We start from the raw sequence: 23,347 nt of genomic DNA, 5'->3' as shown, positions 1-23,347 counted from the left end.
CCGTGTATCTAATCCTCTCCTGTGTGATACTGTCTGCTGAGCTGTGTATCTAATCTTCTCCTGTGTGATACTGTCTGCTGAGCTGTGTATCTAATCTTCTCCTGTGTGATACTGTCTGCTGAGCTGTGTATCTAATCCTATTCGGTGTGATACTGTCTGCTGAGCTGTGTATCTAATCCTATTCGGTGTGATACTGTCTGCTGAGCTGTGTATCTAATCCTATCCGGTGTGATACTGTCTGCTGAGCTGTGTATCTAATCCTATCCGGTGTGATACTGTCTGCTGAGCTGTGTATCTAATCCTACCCTGTATGATACTGTCTGCTGAGCCGTGTATCTAATCCTCTCCTGTGTCATACTGTCTGCTGAGCCGTGTATCTAATCCTCTCCTGTGTGATACTGTCTGCTGAGCTGTGTATCTAATCCTCTCCTGTGTGATACTGTCTGCTGAGCCGTGTATCTAATATTCTCCTGTGTGATACTGTCTGCTGAGCTGTGTATCTAATCCTATTCGGTGTGATACTGTCTGCTGAGCTGTGTATCTAATCCTATTCGGTGTGATACTGTCTGCTGAGCTGTGTATCTAATCCTATCCGGTGTGATACTGTCTGCTGAGCTGTGTATCTAATCCTACCCTGTATGATACTGTCTGCTGAGCTGTGTATCTAATCCTCTCCTGTGTGATACTGTCTGCTGAGCCGTGTATCTAATCCTCCCCTGTGCGATACTGTCTGCTGAGCCGTTTATCTAATCCTCTCCTGTGTCATACTGTCTGCTGAGCCGTGTATCTAATCCTCTCCTGTGTGATACTGTCTGCTGAGCTGTGTATCTAATCCTCTCCTGTGTGATACTGTCTGCTGAGCCGTGTATCTAATCCTGTCCTGTGTGATACTGTCTGCTGAGCTGTGTATCTAATCCTCTCCTGTGCGATACTGTCTGCTGAGCCGTGTATCTAATCCTCCCCTGTGCGATACTGTCTGCTGAGCCGTGTATCTAATCCTCCCCTGTGTGATACTGTCTGCTGAGCCGTGTATCTAATCCTCTCCTGTGTGATACTGTCTGCTGAGCTGTGTATCTAATCCTCTCCTGTGTGATACTGTCTGCTGAGCCATGTATCTAATCCTCTCCTGTGTCATACTGTCTGCTGAGCTGTATCTCTAATCCTCTCCTGTGTGATACCATCTGCTGAGCCGTGTATCTAATCCTCTCCTGTGTGATACTGTCTGCTGAGCTGTGTATCTAATCCTCTCCTGTGTGATACTGTCTGCTGAGCATTGTATCTAATCCTCTCCTGTGTGATACTGTCTGCTGAGCAGTGTTTCTAATCCTCTCCTGTGTGATACTGTCTGCTGAGCTGTGTATCTAATCCTCTCCTGTGTGATACTGTCTGCTGAGCTGTGTATCTAATCCTATTCGGTGTGATACTGTCTGCTGAGCTGTGTATCTAATCCTATTCGGTGTGATACTGTCTGCTGAGCTGTGTATCTAATCCTATCCGGTGTGATACTGTCTGCTGAGCTGTGTATCTAATCCTATCCGGTGTGATACTGTCTGCTGAGCTGTGTATCTAATCCTATCCGGTGTGATACTGTCTGCTGAGCTGTGTATCTAATCCTATCCGGTGTGATACTGTCTGCTGAGCTGTGTATCTAATCCTATCCTGTGTGATACTGTCTGCTGAGCTGTGTATCTAATCCTATCCTGTGTGATACTGTCTGCTGAGCTGTGTATCTAATCCTATCCGGTGTGATACTGTCTGCTGAGCTGTGTATCTAATCCTATCCGGTGTGATACTGTCTGCTGAGATGTGTATCTAATCCTATCCGGTGTGATACTGTCTGCTGAGCCGTGTATCTAATCTTCTCCTGTGTGATACTGTCTGCTGAGCTGTGTATCTAATCTTCTCCTGTGTGATACTGTCTGCTGAGCTGTGTATCTAATCTTCTCCTGTGTGATACTGTCTGCTGAGCTGTGTATCTAATCCTCTCCTGTGTGATACTGTCTGCTGAGCTGTGTATCTAATCCTATTCGGTGTGATACTGTCTGCTGAGCTGTGTATCTAATCCTATTCGGTGTGATACTGTCTGCTGAGCTGTGTATCTAATCCTATCCGGTGTGATACTGTCTGCTGAGCTGTGTATCTAATCCTATCCGGTGTGATACTGTCTGCTGAGCTGTGTATCTAATCCTATCCGGTGTGATACTGTCTGCTGAGCTGTGTATCTAATCTTCTCCTGTGTGATACTGTCTGCTGAGCTGTGTATCTAATCTTCTCCTGTGTGATACTGTCTGCTGAGCTGTGTATCTAATCTTCTTCTGTGTGATACTGTCTGCTGAGCAGTGTATCTAATCTTCTCCTGTGTGATACTGTCTGCTGAGCTGTGTATCTAATCCTATCCGGTGTGATACTGTCTGCTGAGCTGTGTATCTAATCCTATCCGGTGTGATACTGTCTGCTGAGCTGTGTATCTAATACTATCCGGTGTGATACTGTCTGCTGAGCAGTGTATCTAATCCTCTCCTGTGTGATACTGTCTGCTGAGCTGTGTATCTAATCCTATCCGGTGTGATACTGTCTGCTGAGCCGTGTATCTAATCCTCTCCTGTGTGATACTGTCTGCTGAGCAGTGTATCTAATCCTTTCCTGTGTGATACTGTCTGCTGAGCTGTGTATCTAATCCTATCCGGTGTGATACTGTCTGCTGAACTGTGTATCTAATCCTATCCGGTGTGATACTGTCTGCTGAGCTGTGTATCTAATCTTATCCGGTGTGATACTGTTTGCTGAGCTGTGTATCTAATCCTATCCGGTGTGATACTGTCTGCTGAGCTGTGTATCTAATCCTATCCGGTGTGATACTGTCTGCTGAGCAGTGTATCTAATCCTCTCCTGTGTGATACTGTCTGCTGAGCTGTGTATCTAATCCTATCCGGTGTGATACTGTCTGCTGAGCCGTGTATCTAATCCTCTCCTGTGTGATACTGTCTGCTGAGCAGTGTATCTAATCCTTTCCTGTGTGATACTGTCTGCTGAGCTGTGTATCTAATCCTATCCGGTGTGATACTGTCTGCTGAGCTGTGTATCTAATCCTATCCGGTGTGATACTGTCTGCTGAGCTGTGTATCTAATCCTCTCCTGTGTGATACTGTCTGCTGAGCTGTGTATCTAATCCTATCCGGTGTGATACTGTCTGCTGAGCCGTGTATCTAATCCTCTCCTGTGTGATACTGTCTGCTGAGCTGTGTATCTAATCTTCTCCTGTGTGATACTGTCTGCTGAGCTGTGTATCTAATCCTATCCGGTGTGATACTGTCTGCTGAACTGTGTATCTAATCCTATCCGGTGTGATACTGTCTGCTGAGTTGTGTATCTAATCCTATCCGGTGTGATACTGTCTGCTGAGCAGTGTATCTAATCCTCTCCTGTGTGATACTGTCTGCTGAGCTGTGTATCTAATCCTATCCGGTGTGATACTGTCTGCTGAGCTGTGTATCTAATCCTATCCGGTGTGATACTGTCTGCTGAGCTGTGTATCTAATCCTATCCGGTGTGATACTGTCTGCTGAGCTGTGTATCTAATCCTCTCCTGTGTGATACTGTCTGCTGAGCTGTGTATCTAATCCTATCCGGTGTGATACTGTCTGCTGAGCCGTGTATCTAATCCTCTCCTGTGTGATACTGTCTGCTGAGCTGTGTATCTAATCTTCTCCTGTGTGATACTGTCTGCTGAGCTGTGTATCTAATCCTATCCGGTGTGATACTGTCTGCTGAACTGTGTATCTAATCCTATCCGGTGTGATACTGTCTGCTGAGCTGTGTATCTAATCCTATCCGGTGTGATACTGTCTGCTGAGCAGTGTATCTAATCCTCTCCTGTGTGATACTGTCTGCTGAGCTGTGTATCTAATCCTATCCGGTGTGATACTGTCTGCTGAGCTGTGTATCTAATCCTATCCGGTGTGATACTGTCTGCTGAGCTGTGTATCTAATACTATCCGGTGTGATACTGTCTGCTGAGCAGTGTATCTAATCCTCTCCTGTGTGATACTGTCTGCTGAGCTGTGTATCTAATCCTATCCGGTGTGATACTGTCTGCTGAGCCGTGTATCTAATCCTCTCCTGTGTGATACTGTCTGCTGAGCAGTGTATCTAATCCTTTCCTGTGTGATACTGTCTGCTGAGCTGTGTATCTAATCCTATCCGGTGTGATACTGTCTGCTGAACTGTGTATCTAATCCTATCCGGTGTGATACTGTCTGCTGAGCTGTGTATCTAATCTTATCCGGTGTGATACTGTCTGCTGAGCTGTGTATCTAATCCTATCCGGTGTGATACTGTCTGCTGAGCTGTGTATCTAATCCTATTCGGTGTGATACTGTCTGCTGAGCAGTGTATCTAATCCTCTCCTGTGTGATACTGTCTGCTGAGCTGTGTATCTAATCCTATCCGGTGTGATACTGTCTGCTGAGCCGTGTATCTAATCCTCTCCTGTGTGATACTGTCTGCTGAGCAGTGTATCTAATCCTTTCCTGTGTGATACTGTCTGCTGAGCTGTGTATCTAATCCTATCCGGTGTGATACTGTCTGCTGAGCTGTGTATCTAATCCTATCCGGTGTGATACTGTCTGCTGAGCTGTGTATCTAATCCTCTCCTGTGTGATACTGTCTGCTGAGCTGTGTATCTAATCCTATCCGGTGTGATACTGTCTGCTGAGCCGTGTATCTAATCCTCTCCTGTGTGATACTGTCTGCTGAGCTGTGTATCTAATCTTCTCCTGTGTGATACTGTCTGCTGAGCTGTGTATCTAATCCTATCCGGTGTGATACTGTCTGCTGAACTGTGTATCTAATCCTATCCGGTGTGATACTGTCTGCTGAGCTGTGTATCTAATCCTATCCGGTGTGATACTGTCTGCTGAGCTGTGTATCTAATCCTATCCGGTGTGATACTGTCTGCTGAGCCGTGTATCTAATCTTCTCCTGTGTGATACTGTCTGCTGAGCTGTGTATCTAATCTTCTCCTGTGTGATACTGTCTGCTGAGCTGTGTATCTAATCTTCTCCTGTGTGATACTGTCTGCTGAGCTGTGTATCTAATCCTCTCCTGTGTGATACTGTCTGCTGAGCTGTGTATCTAATCCTATTCGGTGTGATACTGTCTGCTGAGCTGTGTATCTAATCCTATTCGGTGTGATACTGTCTGCTGAGCTGTGTATCTAATCCTATCCGGTGTGATACTGTCTGCTGAGCTGTGTATCTAATCCTATCCGGTGTGATACTGTCTGCTGAGCTGTGTATCTAATCCTATCCGGTGTGATACTGTCTGCTGAGCTGTGTATCTAATCTTCTCCTGTGTGATACTGTCTGCTGAGCTGTGTATCTAATCTTCTCCTGTGTGATACTGTCTGCTGAGCTGTGTATCTAATCTTCTTCTGTGTGATACTGTCTGCTGAGCAGTGTATCTAATCTTCTCCTGTGTGATACTGTCTGCTGAGCTGTGTATCTAATCCTATCCGGTGTGATACTGTCTGCTGAGCTGTGTATCTAATCCTATCCGGTGTGATACTGTCTGCTGAGCTGTGTATCTAATACTATCCGGTGTGATACTGTCTGCTGAGCAGTGTATCTAATCCTCTCCTGTGTGATACTGTCTGCTGAGCTGTGTATCTAATCCTATCCGGTGTGATACTGTCTGCTGAGCCGTGTATCTAATCCTCTCCTGTGTGATACTGTCTGCTGAGCAGTGTATCTAATCCTTTCCTGTGTGATACTGTCTGCTGAGCTGTGTATCTAATCCTATCCGGTGTGATACTGTCTGCTGAACTGTGTATCTAATCCTATCCGGTGTGATACTGTCTGCTGAGCTGTGTATCTAATCTTATCCGGTGTGATACTGTTTGCTGAGCTGTGTATCTAATCCTATCCGGTGTGATACTGTCTGCTGAGCTGTGTATCTAATCCTATCCGGTGTGATACTGTCTGCTGAGCAGTGTATCTAATCCTCTCCTGTGTGATACTGTCTGCTGAGCTGTGTATCTAATCCTATCCGGTGTGATACTGTCTGCTGAGCCGTGTATCTAATCCTCTCCTGTGTGATACTGTCTGCTGAGCAGTGTATCTAATCCTTTCCTGTGTGATACTGTCTGCTGAGCTGTGTATCTAATCCTATCCGGTGTGATACTGTCTGCTGAGCTGTGTATCTAATCCTATCCGGTGTGATACTGTCTGCTGAGCTGTGTATCTAATCCTCTCCTGTGTGATACTGTCTGCTGAGCTGTGTATCTAATCCTATCCGGTGTGATACTGTCTGCTGAGCCGTGTATCTAATCCTCTCCTGTGTGATACTGTCTGCTGAGCTGTGTATCTAATCTTCTCCTGTGTGATACTGTCTGCTGAGCTGTGTATCTAATCCTATCCGGTGTGATACTGTCTGCTGAACTGTGTATCTAATCCTATCCGGTGTGATACTGTCTGCTGAGTTGTGTATCTAATCCTATCCGGTGTGATACTGTCTGCTGAGCAGTGTATCTAATCCTCTCCTGTGTGATACTGTCTGCTGAGCTGTGTATCTAATCCTATCCGGTGTGATACTGTCTGCTGAGCTGTGTATCTAATCCTATCCGGTGTGATACTGTCTGCTGAGCTGTGTATCTAATCCTATCCGGTGTGATACTGTCTGCTGAGCTGTGTATCTAATCCTCTCCTGTGTGATACTGTCTGCTGAGCTGTGTATCTAATCCTATCCGGTGTGATACTGTCTGCTGAGCCGTGTATCTAATCCTCTCCTGTGTGATACTGTCTGCTGAGCTGTGTATCTAATCTTCTCCTGTGTGATACTGTCTGCTGAGCTGTGTATCTAATCCTATCCGGTGTGATACTGTCTGCTGAACTGTGTATCTAATCCTATCCGGTGTGATACTGTCTGCTGAGCTGTGTATCTAATCCTATCCGGTGTGATACTGTCTGCTGAGCAGTGTATCTAATCCTCTCCTGTGTGATACTGTCTGCTGAGCTGTGTATCTAATCCTATCCGGTGTGATACTGTCTGCTGAGCTGTGTATCTAATCCTATCCGGTGTGATACTGTCTGCTGAGCTGTGTATCTAATACTATCCGGTGTGATACTGTCTGCTGAGCAGTGTATCTAATCCTCTCCTGTGTGATACTGTCTGCTGAGCTGTGTATCTAATCCTATCCGGTGTGATACTGTCTGCTGAGCCGTGTATCTAATCCTCTCCTGTGTGATACTGTCTGCTGAGCAGTGTATCTAATCCTTTCCTGTGTGATACTGTCTGCTGAGCTGTGTATCTAATCCTATCCGGTGTGATACTGTCTGCTGAACTGTGTATCTAATCCTATCCGGTGTGATACTGTCTGCTGAGCTGTGTATCTAATCTTATCCGGTGTGATACTGTCTGCTGAGCTGTGTATCTAATCCTATCCGGTGTGATACTGTCTGCTGAGCTGTGTATCTAATCCTATTCGGTGTGATACTGTCTGCTGAGCAGTGTATCTAATCCTCTCCTGTGTGATACTGTCTGCTGAGCTGTGTATCTAATCCTATCCGGTGTGATACTGTCTGCTGAGCCGTGTATCTAATCCTCTCCTGTGTGATACTGTCTGCTGAGCAGTGTATCTAATCCTTTCCTGTGTGATACTGTCTGCTGAGCTGTGTATCTAATCCTATCCGGTGTGATACTGTCTGCTGAGCTGTGTATCTAATCCTATCCGGTGTGATACTGTCTGCTGAGCTGTGTATCTAATCCTCTCCTGTGTGATACTGTCTGCTGAGCTGTGTATCTAATCCTATCCGGTGTGATACTGTCTGCTGAGCCGTGTATCTAATCCTCTCCTGTGTGATACTGTCTGCTGAGCTGTGTATCTAATCTTCTCCTGTGTGATACTGTCTGCTGAGCTGTGTATCTAATCCTATCCGGTGTGATACTGTCTGCTGAACTGTGTATCTAATCCTATCCGGTGTGATACTGTCTGCTGAGCTGTGTATCTAATCCTATCCGGTGTGATACTGTCTGCTGAGCTGTGTATCTAATCCTATCCGGTGTGATACTGTCTGCTGAGCTGTGTATCTAATCCTATCCGGTGTGATACTGTCTGCTGAGCAGTGTATCTAATCCTCTCTCATGTTATGTCTTCATCTTTTAATATTTCTAACGGCACCAGGCAGGGATGCCCGCTTTCCCCTCTCCTTTTTATTCTTACACTAGAACCTTTACTACAAAAGCTCAGAGAGGAGGGGAGGATCGTTGGCATCAAATCAGCTGGTACTGAACATAAAATCGCAGCATACGCAGACGATCTACTTATCATGACCTCTAACCCGAGAATATCTGTCCCAGTTATCCTGACATTACTCAAGGAATACGGTGCACTATCAAATTTTAAGGTGAATCTTAGCAAATCTCAAGTCTTAAATATAAATATCCCAGAACCACAAAAAACACAAATGGCAATCGGGTCCCCCTTTACCTGGTCCCCCCCATCAATACGTTTCTTGGGAGTTGAGATTTCTCCAAACCTACAAGAACTTTATAAGTTAAACTTCCCACCGCTATTGCAGAAAATCCAGAAACTTACCCCCAACTGGAATATCTCATACATCTCCTGGTTGGGTAGGAAAAATCTCCTTAAATGTATGATATGGCCAAAAATAACTTATCTAGTGCAAGCCCTTCCAATCCACCTACCTAATTCTTTTTTCATTGACATACGAAAACTCCTCAGCCGTTTTCTGTGGCACAACCAAAAACCCAGACTTCCCTTACAAATATTATCCCTCCCACACTCTGAAGGAGGTATAGATCTGCCAGATCTAAAGATACTTCAACAAGCCACTCATCTCCAAAGAGTCGTGGATTGGATCAGGCTCCCACCACAGAAGCAATGGATTAAAGTAGAAGAAACAATCCTTAAATTCCCCCTTAGACAGCTCATCCTCACGCCCTCAAGTAGTACTAGGTATACATCAATTAAAAACCCTTTCACCGCCACTACTTTTAAAATCTGGTCCAATCCCCATATAAGACAAATATGCTCCCCGTTTCCCTCCCCTCTCCTACAAGTTAGAGACCTAGTTCTCTCCTTTCTCCAGCCCATAATGCCACAATACACAACTCAATTCGCAACTTGATAACACCACTCCAAAAAATTACAGATAATGGGGTCATGCCCTGCTTGGCAGAACTCAATCAAATGCTAGATACTATCTCTTTTCACCCCTTTATGTACCAGAAATTTATGTCTAACTTAAAACTAGTCTTTAAAACTCCAAATTATATTAGGGAAATGACTGATTTTGAAAAACTTATAGCTGCAAAAAACCCCTAAAAAAGAACGTTATCAGCTCTACAAAAACAATTATGCCTAGCCAGAACCCCTAAGAAACTGCCATATGTAATGAAGTGGGAACAGGATCTGAATAGGCCTTTCACCCCATCTGAAATTAAAAGATTACTACTAGCACCTAAAGTCTCCTCTAGATGTGTTAGAGTACAAGAGAATGGCTGTAAAGTTCTCTCCAGGTGGTATATGACTCCATCAAAACTTCAGAAATGTTACAAAGGACTTGATCCTAACTGCTGGAGATGCTCTTCTGATGTGGGCACTATGCTCCACATGTGGTGGAACTGTACATTGATTAAGCCCTTCTGGACAAAAATAATTCAAACTATTAATACAATTTTAAACTTGCAACTCTTGACCTCGCCGGAGATCTGCCTTCTGTTTCTGTTCCTAGATAACTTCCCTAAAATAAAATTAACCCTTCTTAGACAGCTCCTGGCCTCGGCTAAGTTACCTGTGACATCCTTATGGAAATCTGCGAAGACCCCAAATATCTCACTCTGGGAAATGAAGGTTGAACAAGTATACAGGCTAGAAGAATTGGCTAGTTGGGATGAAAAAAGGCATAAACAATTCTCGTTGATATGGCGTCCCTGGCACAAATATATTACAGACCGCACAATACTAACCTAAAATACTCAGATCGCTAGCCCATTCTAATCCCAACTCCCTCCCCCCCTCCCATCATCTATATCTTTGTAGTCCCCCCCCCCTCCCATCATCTATATCTTTGTAGTCCCCCCCCCTCCCATCATCTATATCTTTGTAGTCCCCCCCCCCCTCCATCTCATCTCCCCGTTCATCCCACTTCCCTTTCAACCTTCCCCCCTTCTCCAGGTTTTTTTTTTTTTCTTTTTCTCTTCTGAAGTTTTTATTTCCAGGATATCACAATAAACCGTCTTGAATATGATAACATGTTATGTGACCACAATTTTGTACTACGACATGTTCAAAAGAATTGAACCTCTCTCTTATATTTTTTTTCTCTTCCGAAACGTGTCAATGTTTGGCTGAAATTTATGCAGTCTGGTCAATTTCTGCTCTTATAATCTATGTGATATCGTTATCTTTGATTTGTTTCATTAACAATGTGACTTTTCTTTGTTCAATTGTTAACCTTCTTTAAAAAAAACCTTAATAAAAAGATGTTTAAAAGAAAAGAATAAGCAGGACAAATAAAGGGTTTATCCAACATGTAAAACTAATTTGGAAGCTACAGTTAGGCTTTTAATAGGACTCTTTCAGCATGACTGTGCAAACCAAGCACAGGAGCTGACTGCCAATCATTTAATTACTGTTTTTCCACTATATGATTAGATATTAAGTGCAAATTGCTTGTTTCTTGGTAATGGCCGCATGCTTTTGCAAAAACTGTGCAGCCATTAACAATAAGTGAACCATTTGTAATTAATTTCTACCAGTACAGCTGAAAAAAGCTGTGATCTTTATGAAATGGGTTGTTAGCAGATGTACCTTGGTCGCACACATGCTATACTCATCAGGTGCTACATGAAACTCAAGCCTAAAGATGGCCGCGACACTCATGGGCCGCTGCATTGTGCTTGCCCCCCAGGCTAAAATTTGCCAGCCAATAATATGTGACTGGTATATCAAATACTGTGATACAGACATCAGATGTTTTACAGTAGATACACTGTCATATATATGACTACCAACATAAGGAGCATGAGTAATCCAAGACTTTATCACTACAGACAACACCAAAACTATAGATACCACCAAAATGAAACAATAGGCGCTTATTGCCGCTAAAATAAATCTCTATTAAATATTGCAAAAATTAAAAGACAATCGTACAGAGTATAGCAATGGAGGATCACAAACACATGAGTATCACATTTATAGAGACATAGTAGTCACATATATATATATATATATATACAGTACAGACCAAAAGTTTGGACACACCTTCTCATTTAAAGATTTTTCTGTATTTTCAATGACAATGAAAATTGTACATTCACACTGAAGGCATCAAAACTATGAATTAACACATGTGGAATTATATACTTAACAAAAACGTGTGAAACAACTGAAAATATGTCTTACATTCTAGGTTCTTCAAAGTAGCCACCTTTTGCTTTGATGACTGCTTTGCACACTCTTGGCATTCTCTTGATGAGCTTCAAGAGGTAGTCACCAGAAATGGTTTTCACTTCACAGGTGTGCCCTGTCAGGTTTAATAAGTGGGATTTCTTGCCTTATAAATGGGGTTGGGACCATCAGTTGTGTTGTGCAGAAATCAGCTGGATACACAGCTGATAGTCCTACTGAATAGACTGTTAGCTGCTTTATTCTTACCATAATACAAATTCTAAGTAAAGAAAAACGAGTGGCCATCATTACTTTAAGAAATGAAGGTCTGTCAGTCCGAAAAATTGGGAAAACTTTGAATGTATCCCCAAGTGCAGTTGCAAAACCCATCAAGAAAACAAAGAAACTGGCTCACATGAGGACCGCCCCATGAAAGGAAGACCAAGAGTCACCTCTGCTTCTGAGGATAAGTTTATCTGAGTCACCAGCCTCAGAAATCGCAGGTTAACAGCAGCTCAGATTAGAGACCAGGTCAATGCCACACAGAGTTCTAGCAGCAGACACATCTCTACAACAACTGTTAAGAGGAGACTTTGTGCAGCAGGCCTTCATGGTAAAATAGCTGCTAGGAAACCACTGCTAAGGACAGGCAACAAGCAGAAGAGACTTGTTTGGGATAAGGAACACAAGGAATGGACATTAGACCAGTGGAAATCTGTGCTTTGGTCTGATAAGTCCAAATTTGAGATCTTTGGTTCCAACCACTGTGTCTTTGTGCGACGCAGAAAAGGTGAACGGATGGACTCTACATGCCTGGTTCCCACCGTGAAGCATGGAGGAGGAGGTGTGATGGTGTGGGGGTGCTTTGCTGGTGACACTGTTGGGGATTTATTCTAAATTTAAGGCATACTGAACCAGCATGGATACCACAGCATCTTGCAGCGGCATGCTATTCCATCCGGTTTGCGTTTAGTTGGACCATCATTTATTTTTCAACAGGACAATGACCCCAAACACACCTCCAGGCTGTGTAAGGGCTATTTGACCAAGGAGGAGAGTGATGGGGTGCTACGCCAGATGACCTGGCCTCCACAGTCACCAGACCTGAACCCAATCGAGATGGTTTGGGGTGAGCTGGACCGCAGAGTGAAGGCAAAAAGGCCAACAAGTGCTAAGCATCTCTGGGAACTCCTTCAAGATTGTTGGAAGACCATTTCCGGTGACTCCCTCTTGAAGCTCATCAAGAGAATGCCAAGAGTGTGCAAAGCAGTCATCAAAGCAAAAGGTGGCTACTTTGAAGAACCTAGAATATAAGACATATTTTCAGTTGTTTCACACTTTTTTGTTAAGTATATAATTCCACATGTGTTAATTCATAGTTTTGATGCCTTCAGTGTGAATGTACAATATTCAGAGTCATGAAAATACAGAAAAATATTTAAATAAACTTTTGGTCTGTACTGTATATATAATATAACACTACAAGCCTCCCTCTGTCTGAAGCCTTTAAAGACTTAGCAAGTGCTACATGCCTGCGCAGTCTGGCTCTAGACAGAAGAACCTATTACGTTACAGGTAAGAGGAGTGTGTATGGCGCCGGAGATTGCGGTATGCGTAGACACTGAACACATACCGCGATCTCCGGCGCCATACTTACCTGACCGGGAGGAGTGTTGCAGCGGTGCTTCTCTTCTCGCCGGAGACCAGGGCAGGAGTGAAGGCGTTGGAATCGGCACATATGCATAGCTCTATCCGGCGCCATTTTACTGAAGACATATTTGCAGTGTGTCTTCAGCAAAATGGCGTTGAACAGCACGGTATGGGCACACGCGTACTCTGGCGCAGCACTGCTCCCCGGCAGAACAGGATACAGAAGCGCTGGAGCACAGGGAAGAAAGGTGAGTATGTGTTTATTTTTTTGTATCTGTACACCGTGAAAGGGATGAGGGGTGCCATACATACCAGCAATGGGGTGTGAAGGGTACCATACATACCAGGAAAGGGGTGTGAGGGGTACAATGCATACCAGGATTTGGGGGCTGACTGAACCATGAAAACCAGGATTGGGGGGTGAGGGGTGCCATACATACCAGGATTGGGGGGTGAGGGGTGCCATACATACCAGGATTTGGGGAGTGACTGAACCATGAAAACCAGGATTGGGGGTGAGGGGTGCCATACATACCAGGATTGGGGGGTGAGTGGTGCCATACATACCAGGAATGGGGGGTGAGGGGTACCATACATACCAGGAAAGGGGTGTGAGGGGACCATGCATACCAGGATTGTGGGATGAGGGGTACAATGCATACCAGGATTTGGGGGGTGACTGAACCATGAAAACCAGGATTGGGGGGTGAGGGATGCCATACATACCAGGATTGGGGGGTGAGGGGTGCCATACATACCAGGATTTGGGGGGTGACTGAACCATGAAAACCAGGATTGGGGGTGAGGGGTGCCATACATACCAGGATTGGGGGGTGAGTGGTGCCATACATACCAGGATTGGGGGGTGAGGGGTACCATGCATACAAGGATAGGAAAGTGGGGTTCTATGCATACCAGAATAGGGATGAGGGGTACCATGCATACCTGGATTGGGGGATGAGGGGACCATGCATACCTGGATTGGGGGATGAGGGGACCATGCATACCAGGATTGGGGGATGAGGGAACCATGCATACCAGGATTGGGTGATGAGGGAACCATGCATACCAGGATTGGGGGATGAGGAGGCCATATGTACCAGGATTGGGGATGAGAGAGTCATGCATACCAGGATTGGGGATGAGAGAGCCATGCATACCAGGATTGGGGGATGAGGGAACCATGCATACCAGGATTGGGTGATGAGGGAACCATGCATAATAGGATTGGGGGATGAGGAGGCCATATGTACCAGGATTGGGGATGAGAGAGTCATGCATACCAGGATTGGGGATGAGAGAGCCATGCATACCAGGATGGGGGATGAGGAGGCCATACATACCAGGGTAACGCTGAGGGGGCCATGTGCAGCATGATGGGGATTAGAGGTGCCATACATACCAGGACAGGGATGAGGGGTGCCATGCATACCACTATACCAGGACAGGGATGAGGGGTGCCATGCATACCACTATACCAGGATAAGGATGAGGGGTGTCATGCATACCGGGACAGGGATGAGGGGTGCCATGCATACCGGGACAGGGATGAGGGGTGCCATGCATACCGGGACAGGGATGAGGGGTGCCATGCATACCGGGACAGGGATGAGGGGTGCCATGCATACCGGGATAGGGATGAGGGGTGCCATGCATACCGGGATAGGGATGAGGGGTGCCATGCATACCAGGATGGGGATGGGGACCACGTATAAAAGGAAGGGGGGGGGCATATATACCAGGATGGGGGATATTGTCAGAATTGGGGGACATTACCCCTATACCAGTGTCAGCAGAAGACCCCCTCCCCCTTAAAAGTGCATCAGGAACACATTTTTGGCTTAAAATTTTTTATTTTTATTTTCCTCCTCTAAAACCTAGGTGCGTCTTATGGTCCGGTGCATCTTATAGTCCGAAAAATACGGTACTTCTTACATTACATGAGTGATATCTATTGTAAATTCTATAATAGCTCAGAAACCGGCGAATCCTCACAGTGCATGGGGCGTGTCATGGGGGGATTCAAAAGTTTTCATTTTAGACTGTACATTATAGTCCTCCATACAGTAGTATGAGCACCACATAGTCCTCCATACAGTATTGTGGACACCACATAGTCCTCCATACAGTATTATGGGCACTACATAGCACTCCATACAGTATTATGGGCACCATATAGTCCTCTATACAGAATGGGCTCCATACTGAATAATGGACCCCATATAATGTTCCATACAGAATAATAGGCCCCATATAATGCTCTATACAGAATAATGAACCCCATATAATGCTCATTACACCATAATTGACCCCATATATTACTCCATGAAGAATAATGGGCGTCATGTAATATGCCATACAGAATAATGGGCCCCATATAATGCTCCATAGAGAATGGGCCCCATATAATGCACCATAGAGAATGGGCCCCATATAATGCTCCATAGAGAATGGGCCCCATATAATGCTCCATAGAGAATGGGCCCCATATAATGCTCCATAGAGAATGGGCTCCATACATAAAAAATAAATAATAAAATACTCACCTCTCCTCATACCCTGCTGGCTACAGGTCCTGTCTCTTCAACACTGAGACGTGACAGAGTCAGAAGACGCAGAGGAGACTGGACCTGCGGCCAGCAGGGTATGACGAGAGGTGAATATTTCAAACACCGTAAAGCACGGGGGGGGGGGTTACACCGGGCCCCCCCAACTCACAGGCCCAATAGCGTTCCAGTGTCCCCAACTGTGAGTGGGGCCCCCCTCTTGCCCAGGGCCCTGGCACTTGCCCTGGTGCAATGGGTGGTTATGCCGGCTCTGGCCCTGTAGCTGGTGCAGGATCAGTCTGGGGCAGGGGTCTGTATAGTAAGGTCTGAAGTGTCTCGATCTCAGGTCCGATGTGATTTGAACATTCATACAGATCGAGAGCCGATGATCTCACACTGACAGCACGACCCCAACCTGCTTGAAGGGTCCATCTGCTACAATAAATCTTTCTGATCCTCAGCAGAGCGACCATAGATAACATTCAGGATCTGGCCCTGGACTTGTCAGGAGGTGAGCAGCATCCTGCCACTTCCACACTCTCCAAAAAGTATAAATCTCCTGTCCTGACCACTATCCGGAGCTCAGGCTAAGGCCACGGCCCCACTATCAGTATTTGGTCAGTATATTTTCTCAGGAGTGGGAGCCAAAACCAGGTCAGTAACAATCAGAGAAAAGGTATAATAGAAACAAGTCACCAATTCTGCATTTATCACCAACTCCTGGTTTTGTCTCCCACTCCTGTGAAAAAATACTGATCGAATACTGACCAAATACTGATAGTGGGGTCGTGGCCTTACAAGAATCAAAGATGTCTGCCCTCTCGTACTGCTCAGCGGCTGAAGCTTCTCTCCGGCAGGCATAAGAACGTGGCCTGTGCCGGCTGTTCTGGGCTGCAGATGCCCAGCTGGCACATGTACACAATGAAAGAGACAGGGCCGCCCTGCAGTCTGTAAAGAAGCAGCTGCTTGGCCACCGGCTTGGAGGGCATGTGCCCCTCTGGCCCACCTCGCCCCTGGTCAATATGATACCATCTTTTTCATTAGTTGGTGAGGTTAGAAGAAATTTCACTCCAAGACAGTGGATTTTGTACTTTATTCCAGTATATTTATACATAGAAAACATGGCAATGAAAAACAAGTAGATGCACGTGCATAAAAATGTCCCAACATTAATTAAAAAAACCCTTTAAGATACAGATAATACTTGTATACAAAAATATTAACACATTCTCAAATTGTATATAAAGTGCACAAAAGTCAATAGCCCTGACATATAGTGTACACAGGGTCCCGTCCCCCCACATGGTATACACAAAATACAATGTCATCCAGGAAATAACAAAAAATAACAAATACATTTAATCTATTCTGAAATCCCATGTCTATACAAGATAATAATATGTAAAATTCTACAGTGTCAAAGAAATGAGCTAGAGACTACTACATGGCGATGATGCCTACACACAAGATAATGCCCAGCTAATGCTGCAAATGATACAAATATTACCAGTCACCCAATTAGACACATGAGGTCCGGGCAAGTGATTTTCTACAGTTCATTGACCTCTATGATGACATCTAATATTTTCAATCATTTATAGAGCGGGGTACATTGGGCCTCATTAATAAATCTGCTCACTAGAAAACTAGTTGCCCATACTAACCAATTAGAGCTCAGCTAAGGTTGTTTTAACTGACCTGGAAAAGTAAAAGCTGTTCTGTGATTGGCTGGGATAAGTAAAAAGGCTGTTTTAATAAATGATTCCCAATGTACCAAGCCCCGCCATAAATGTTATTGATTACAGTAGGGGCCACAATATCCCATGTGTATAGTCATCACATTCATCTTATTGTCAGCGGTTACCTTGGGACATGTTATATTGAAATGTAAGATGATATCAGTGGGGTCCATGAGGCAGAGCAGTGTGTGGTACGTGTGACATTTCCTAATATCGAGCAATCAATACTGTACCTTGGTCTGGAATGCAAAGTCTGCGTGGACAAGGAAGGGGCTCCCAGATGCCAGCTGTAAAACCCGTCGCTCCACCATCACACGCTCATCACCATCAGCAAGCAGGGCTCTTTTGCCGATGATCTTAACAGCAAAATGTTTGCGGGTAGATGAATCTTTCGCCAGCAGGACCGTTCCATAGCATCCCCGGCCAAGCACTTGATGGAATAATAATCTCCTCTTGATGGTATCAGAGACTGTGCTTTTGGAGCCGGTTGGCCGAACACCGCTGCTTCCTTCAGCTTCTTCAGCCTTCTGCTTGAGATCCATGGGTTTCTGTCCTAATGTAATCCTTCTTCTTTTCTTCTCCTTTTTGTCCCCTGATGAGATGAAGATGGCTCCTCTCTTCTTGGCTCCCATCTTCTGACTTTCTACCTTCTCCTTTTCTTCCACTTCTTCTTTCTTCTGGACTGGTTGTTTTGTCCTGTTGACTGAAGACTTCCTCTCATCATCAGATGTGTCATGGGAAGGTCTTAGTCTCTTCGCTCCTTCCCTCCTCACCACGTTCTCCTTTACTTCTTTCTTCTGGACTGGTGGTTTTGTCCTGTTGACTGAAGACTTCCTCTCATCATCAGATGTGTCATGGGAAGGTCTTCGTGTCTTCACTCTTTCTCTGCTCACCACAATCTCCTCCTCTTTTATATCCATATTATTGCTTTGCTTAGAGTTAGCCGACATCTCCTCCACTGTTGTTGGTCAATTCCAACTGTCACTTCCAACTGTCACTCAGTGCATTTCATATGGAATCATCATGCATGCACCACCACTGGTCATGTGATCAGCATCTGACCAATGATATTTAAGAGATAAATGAACATTAGCTGAGATTAAATATTCAGGTAATATTCAGATATTCTGTGGAACACAAGGTGCCACATTTACTAATAGTAATAGAACTGCACTAAGTCGCCAATTTAATTTACATTGTTACTACAGAGCATCAGATGAATGTAATATAATAAATATTAGCAAGATGTATGATTTCCATCCACTCTACGTATCATAGAAATACAGATATACTATCTTTTTATATAGAGATGAAGCAGAAGCCATCCTGATTGTTTGCAGCATGCTATGGTGATAGAGAAGCATGCATGACTGTGCCATGCAAATGGTGAGGAGCACCAAAATGGGACATATGATTCACGTAGCCAGGGGCGTAATGTCCGCGGTCGCAGTGGCAGTCACTGCGACCGGGCCCAGGGGGGGTTGGGGCTTGTAAACGGCAGCAGAAATTTCAACAGGATGTGTGTATCGCAGGGCACAGTCGCTTCGGGTCCGTGCGTGACAAATCAGGGGCGGACTGGGTCGGGGGCAGAGCCGGACTGGGGTGTCTGGGGCCCACCAGGGATATTGACTCCAGGGGCCCACCCGGGCCCACCCACCCTTCAGCTATTAGCAAATACCTGTTAGCCGTTATACCCATTATATTGGCGGCTCCTGCCCATCACTGTGCCCTCACCAGAACTGCGATGTACAATTACTGTAGTTTGCATTAAAGGGTTTTTATTGGTGAAAACAAGTTCTCAGCGATGCACAGGTTGGGAAGGTGATCACTTATTTATTGGTGGAAGATTGTGGCACTTTGACTATTGGTGAGATTTTTACCTCTGTATTTATAAGACAAAACCAGGAGTGGAGCAATCCGAGGTCATGTTTTATGCATTTCTCACCCACTCCTGGTTTTGTCTTATAAATACAGAGGTGAAAATCTCACCAAATGCCAACTTGCTTTCTCTGGTGAACCTCCGTAACTGTATCTCTGCTGCTGTGTAATAGTCACAGGGCAGGGAGGGGTTAAACATCTAAGTATTTAATATCTATTGGAAATAAAGAGGTTTCCCCTTATTGATATCAGATAAAACAAATGACCAACCACAATCCACTCTACCAAGACCAATATTACCAGATAGAAGGCAGAAATACCACCACACCGTGACCAGATCACATATTACCACCACATAGTGCCCAAATAATGCCACATACAAGGCACAAATACCGCCACACCATGACCAAAGCACATAATATCACCACATAGTGATCAAATGCTACCAGATACAAGGTATAAATACTGACACACCATGAGACCACATATTACCACCACATAGTGACTGAATAATACCACATAGAAGGGACAAATATCGTCATGTCATGACCAAAGCACATAATGCCACCACATATTGACAAATAATGCTAAAATAATAAAAATGTAAAAAAGCTCAGTATATTGGGTCAGTGTACAGGTTATACAGTGATCACCAGTGACATTATGCACAGGAGCTCTGTATATAGTGTACAGGTTATACAGTCATCACCAGTGACATTATACACAGAAGCTCTGTATATAGTGTCAGTGTACAGGTAATGCAATGATCACCATTGATATTATACACAGGAGCTCTGTATATAGTGTACAGGTAATACAGTGATCACCAGTGACATTATACACAGGAGCTCTGTATATAGTGTCAGTGTACAGGTAATACAGTGATCACCAGTGACATTATGCACAGGAGCTCTGTATATAGTGTCAGTGTGTGTGTGTGTATAGGTAATACACATACTCACCAGTGATGTCTCTAGGTGAAGTTCTTTATCTGCAGACCAATATATCACATCTTCTATGCAGGACTTATCTCTGCAGAAAATAACATAGTTAGCTATAACTGATCACTTCCAGAGCACAAGCCACACTTTTCCCAAGATTTCTGCACTGCATGAAATGACAAAATGCAACATAGTGCCGCACTACACAGTAAAAATAAAACACAAAATACATTTAGGGACTCCATCTTTAATAAAAAAAAAAAACATCATGAGAGATCAGAGATTATGGGGCCCAGTCAGGGATCGTACATAGAAATCATGTGGCCCAGTCAGGGGAGTATACAGAAATCATGGGGCCAATCAGGTTAGGGGTGTACATAGAGATCATGGGGCCCAGTCAGCGGCGTACATAGAGATCATGGGGCCAATCAGGTTAGGGATGTACATAGAGATCATGGGGCCCCCTCAGCGGCGTACATAGAGATCATGGGGCCCAGTCAGCGGAGTACATAGAGATCATGGGGCCCAGTCAGCGGCGTACATAGAGATTATGGGGCCTAGTCAGGGATCGTACATAGAGATCATGGGGCCCAGTCAGCGGCGTACATAGAGATCATGGGGCCAATCAGGTTAGGGGTGTACATAGAGATCATGGGGCCCCCTCAGCGGTGTACATAGAGATCATGGGGCCCAGTCAGCGGAGAACATAGAGATCATGGGGCCCAGTCAGCGGCATACATTGAGATCATGGGGCCCAGTCAGCGGTGTACATAGAGATCATGGGGCCCAGTCAGCGGCGTACATAGAGATCATGGGGCCGAGTCAGAGGCGTACATAGAGATCATGGGGCCAATCAGGTTAGGGGTGTACATAGAGATCATGGGGCCCCCTCAGCGGCGTACATAGAGATCATGGGGCCCAGTCAGCGGAGTACATAGAGATCATGGGGCCAAGTCAGCGGCGTACATAGAGATCATGGGGCCCAGTCAGCGGTGTACATAGAGATCATGGGGCCCAGTCAGCGGCGTACATAGAGATCATGGGGCCCAGTCAGCGGCGTACATAGAGATCATGGGGCCCAGTCAGGGATCGTACATAGAGATCATGGGGCCCTATGAGGTGAGGCTCTCACCTCCTCAGGGAGCTCTCACAGGGCATCACAGGCCTTAGTATGAAGCAATACTAGAAGACTTGTGGAATTGCTTCATACTAAGGCCTGTGATGCCCTGTGGGAGCTCCTGAGGGCACCATACTGGGGAGGTGAGATCCTCACTTGGCAGTAGTAGGAGCAGCATCTCCATAGTGTGGCATTCACATCACACTACATGCTGCACTGTACAGGACTCCCAGCCGGCAGCAGGACAGATGAGGAGGTAACTGTCTGGGACCAGCGCCGGACTGGAGTACCTGGGGCCCACCAGGAAAAAATCAATCTTGGGGCCCACCAGCACCATGCAGTTACCGTATATAGGAATAACATAAGTCCACAAACTCTTTCAAAATGAATCAACTTTATTAACCAATAAATCTCTGCTGCTGTGTAGTAGTCACAACACAACACATCACCAGTGACATTATACACAGAAGCTCTGTATATAGTGTCAGTGTACAGGTAATGCAATGATCACCATTGATATTATACACAGGAGCTCTGTATATAGTGTACAGGTAATACAGTGATCACCAGTGACATTATACACAGGAGCTCTGTATATAGTGTCAGTGTACAGGTAATACAGTGATCACAAGGGAGATTATGCACAGGAGCTCTGTATATAGTGTCAGTGTGTGTGTATAGGTAATACACATACTCACCAGTGATGTCTCTAGGTGAAGTTCTTTAACTGCAGACCGATATATCACATCTTCTATGCAGGACTTATCTCTGCAGAAAATAACATAGTTAGCTATAACTGATCACTTCCAGAGCACAATCCACACTTTTCCCAAGATTTCTACACTGCATGAAATGACAAAAAAAGAAACATAGCACTGCACTACACAGTAACAGTGCTCCAGTGTCATTCTGTGCCGGCTCATCTGTCAGCAGACATATTTGTCTGATGGCAAAGATCTAGCAGAGCTGAAGACAGAAGACCTATGGATTACTTTAGGAGTGAGGATTTTTCTTTATTAAAGATGGAGTCCCTAAATGTGTTTTATTTTTAATAATAAAAAAAAAAAATTCTATCTATTTTTCTCTGTTTACTAGAAATCGATGGTGGCTATGTCTAATTTGGCGTGAAACCATGAATTTCGGGCTTAGTACCAGCTGATAAGGCAAAGATGGCCTGGTACTAACCCTATTATTACCCAGGGTGCCACTCACCACCAGGGCCGCTGGAAGAGCCGGGTAAAGCACCTGGAAATGGTGCCATGATGAATGCGCCATTTTCAGGGGTGGCTGTGGGCTGCGATTTTCAGTGTGGAGGGCCAAGAACGCTTGGGCCTTACCATGCTGCGAATCCCAGCCCCCAGCAGCCTGGTTTTATCTGGCTGGCGATCAACATATGGCGGGAAAAAAAAAAGTTAAGTAGTTTAAAACAAATATTCGGCTTCTCTGTCTTTTGATCGCCAGCCAAGGTAAAGCCAGGCAGCTGGGGGTGGCAGTACGTAGCTGTCTGCTTTATCTGCGGTGAGAATCAAAAATTCGTTTTTAAAATTTTCTATTCACACTTTTATATGTGACAGACCCAACAGTCAATCGCAGATGCTGTCAAAGAGGATGGGCGTCTGTGATTGGCTGTTTGAGTAATGTACAATCAGCCCATACATTCTAGTATGGTACTATGTATGGGCTGCTTTCAGGTTACTCAAGCAGCCAATCACAGACGCCCATTTTCTGTGTCAGCCTCTGTGATTGGCTGTTGGGACTGTCACACATATAGAAGTGTGAAAATAAATAAATAATAAAACAAAAATGACATAGCGCTCTGCAGAAATTTTGATTCTCAGCGCAGATAGAGGTGGCAGCCCGTAGCTGTCTGCTTTATCTGCCTGGTTTTACCTTGACTGGCGATCAAAAGTCAGGAAAGCCCAATGTTTTTTTTAAATTATTTAAAAAAATAATTAAAAAAAAAAAATGCGTGGGCTCCCGCCATATTTTGATCGGGGGGGCTGGGGGCTGGGATTCTCAGCATGGTAAGGCCCAAGCATTCTGGGCCCCCCACGCTGAAAATG

The sequence above is a fragment of the Phyllobates terribilis genome, unplaced genomic scaffold, assembly GCF_046119375.1.
Source record: "Phyllobates terribilis strain yellow unplaced genomic scaffold, ASM4611937v1 Scaffold_230__1_contigs__length_3167835, whole genome shotgun sequence".
Classification (NCBI taxonomy): Eukaryota; Metazoa; Chordata; class Amphibia; order Anura; family Dendrobatidae; genus Phyllobates; species Phyllobates terribilis.
Note: the sequence above shows the minus strand (reverse complement) of the source record.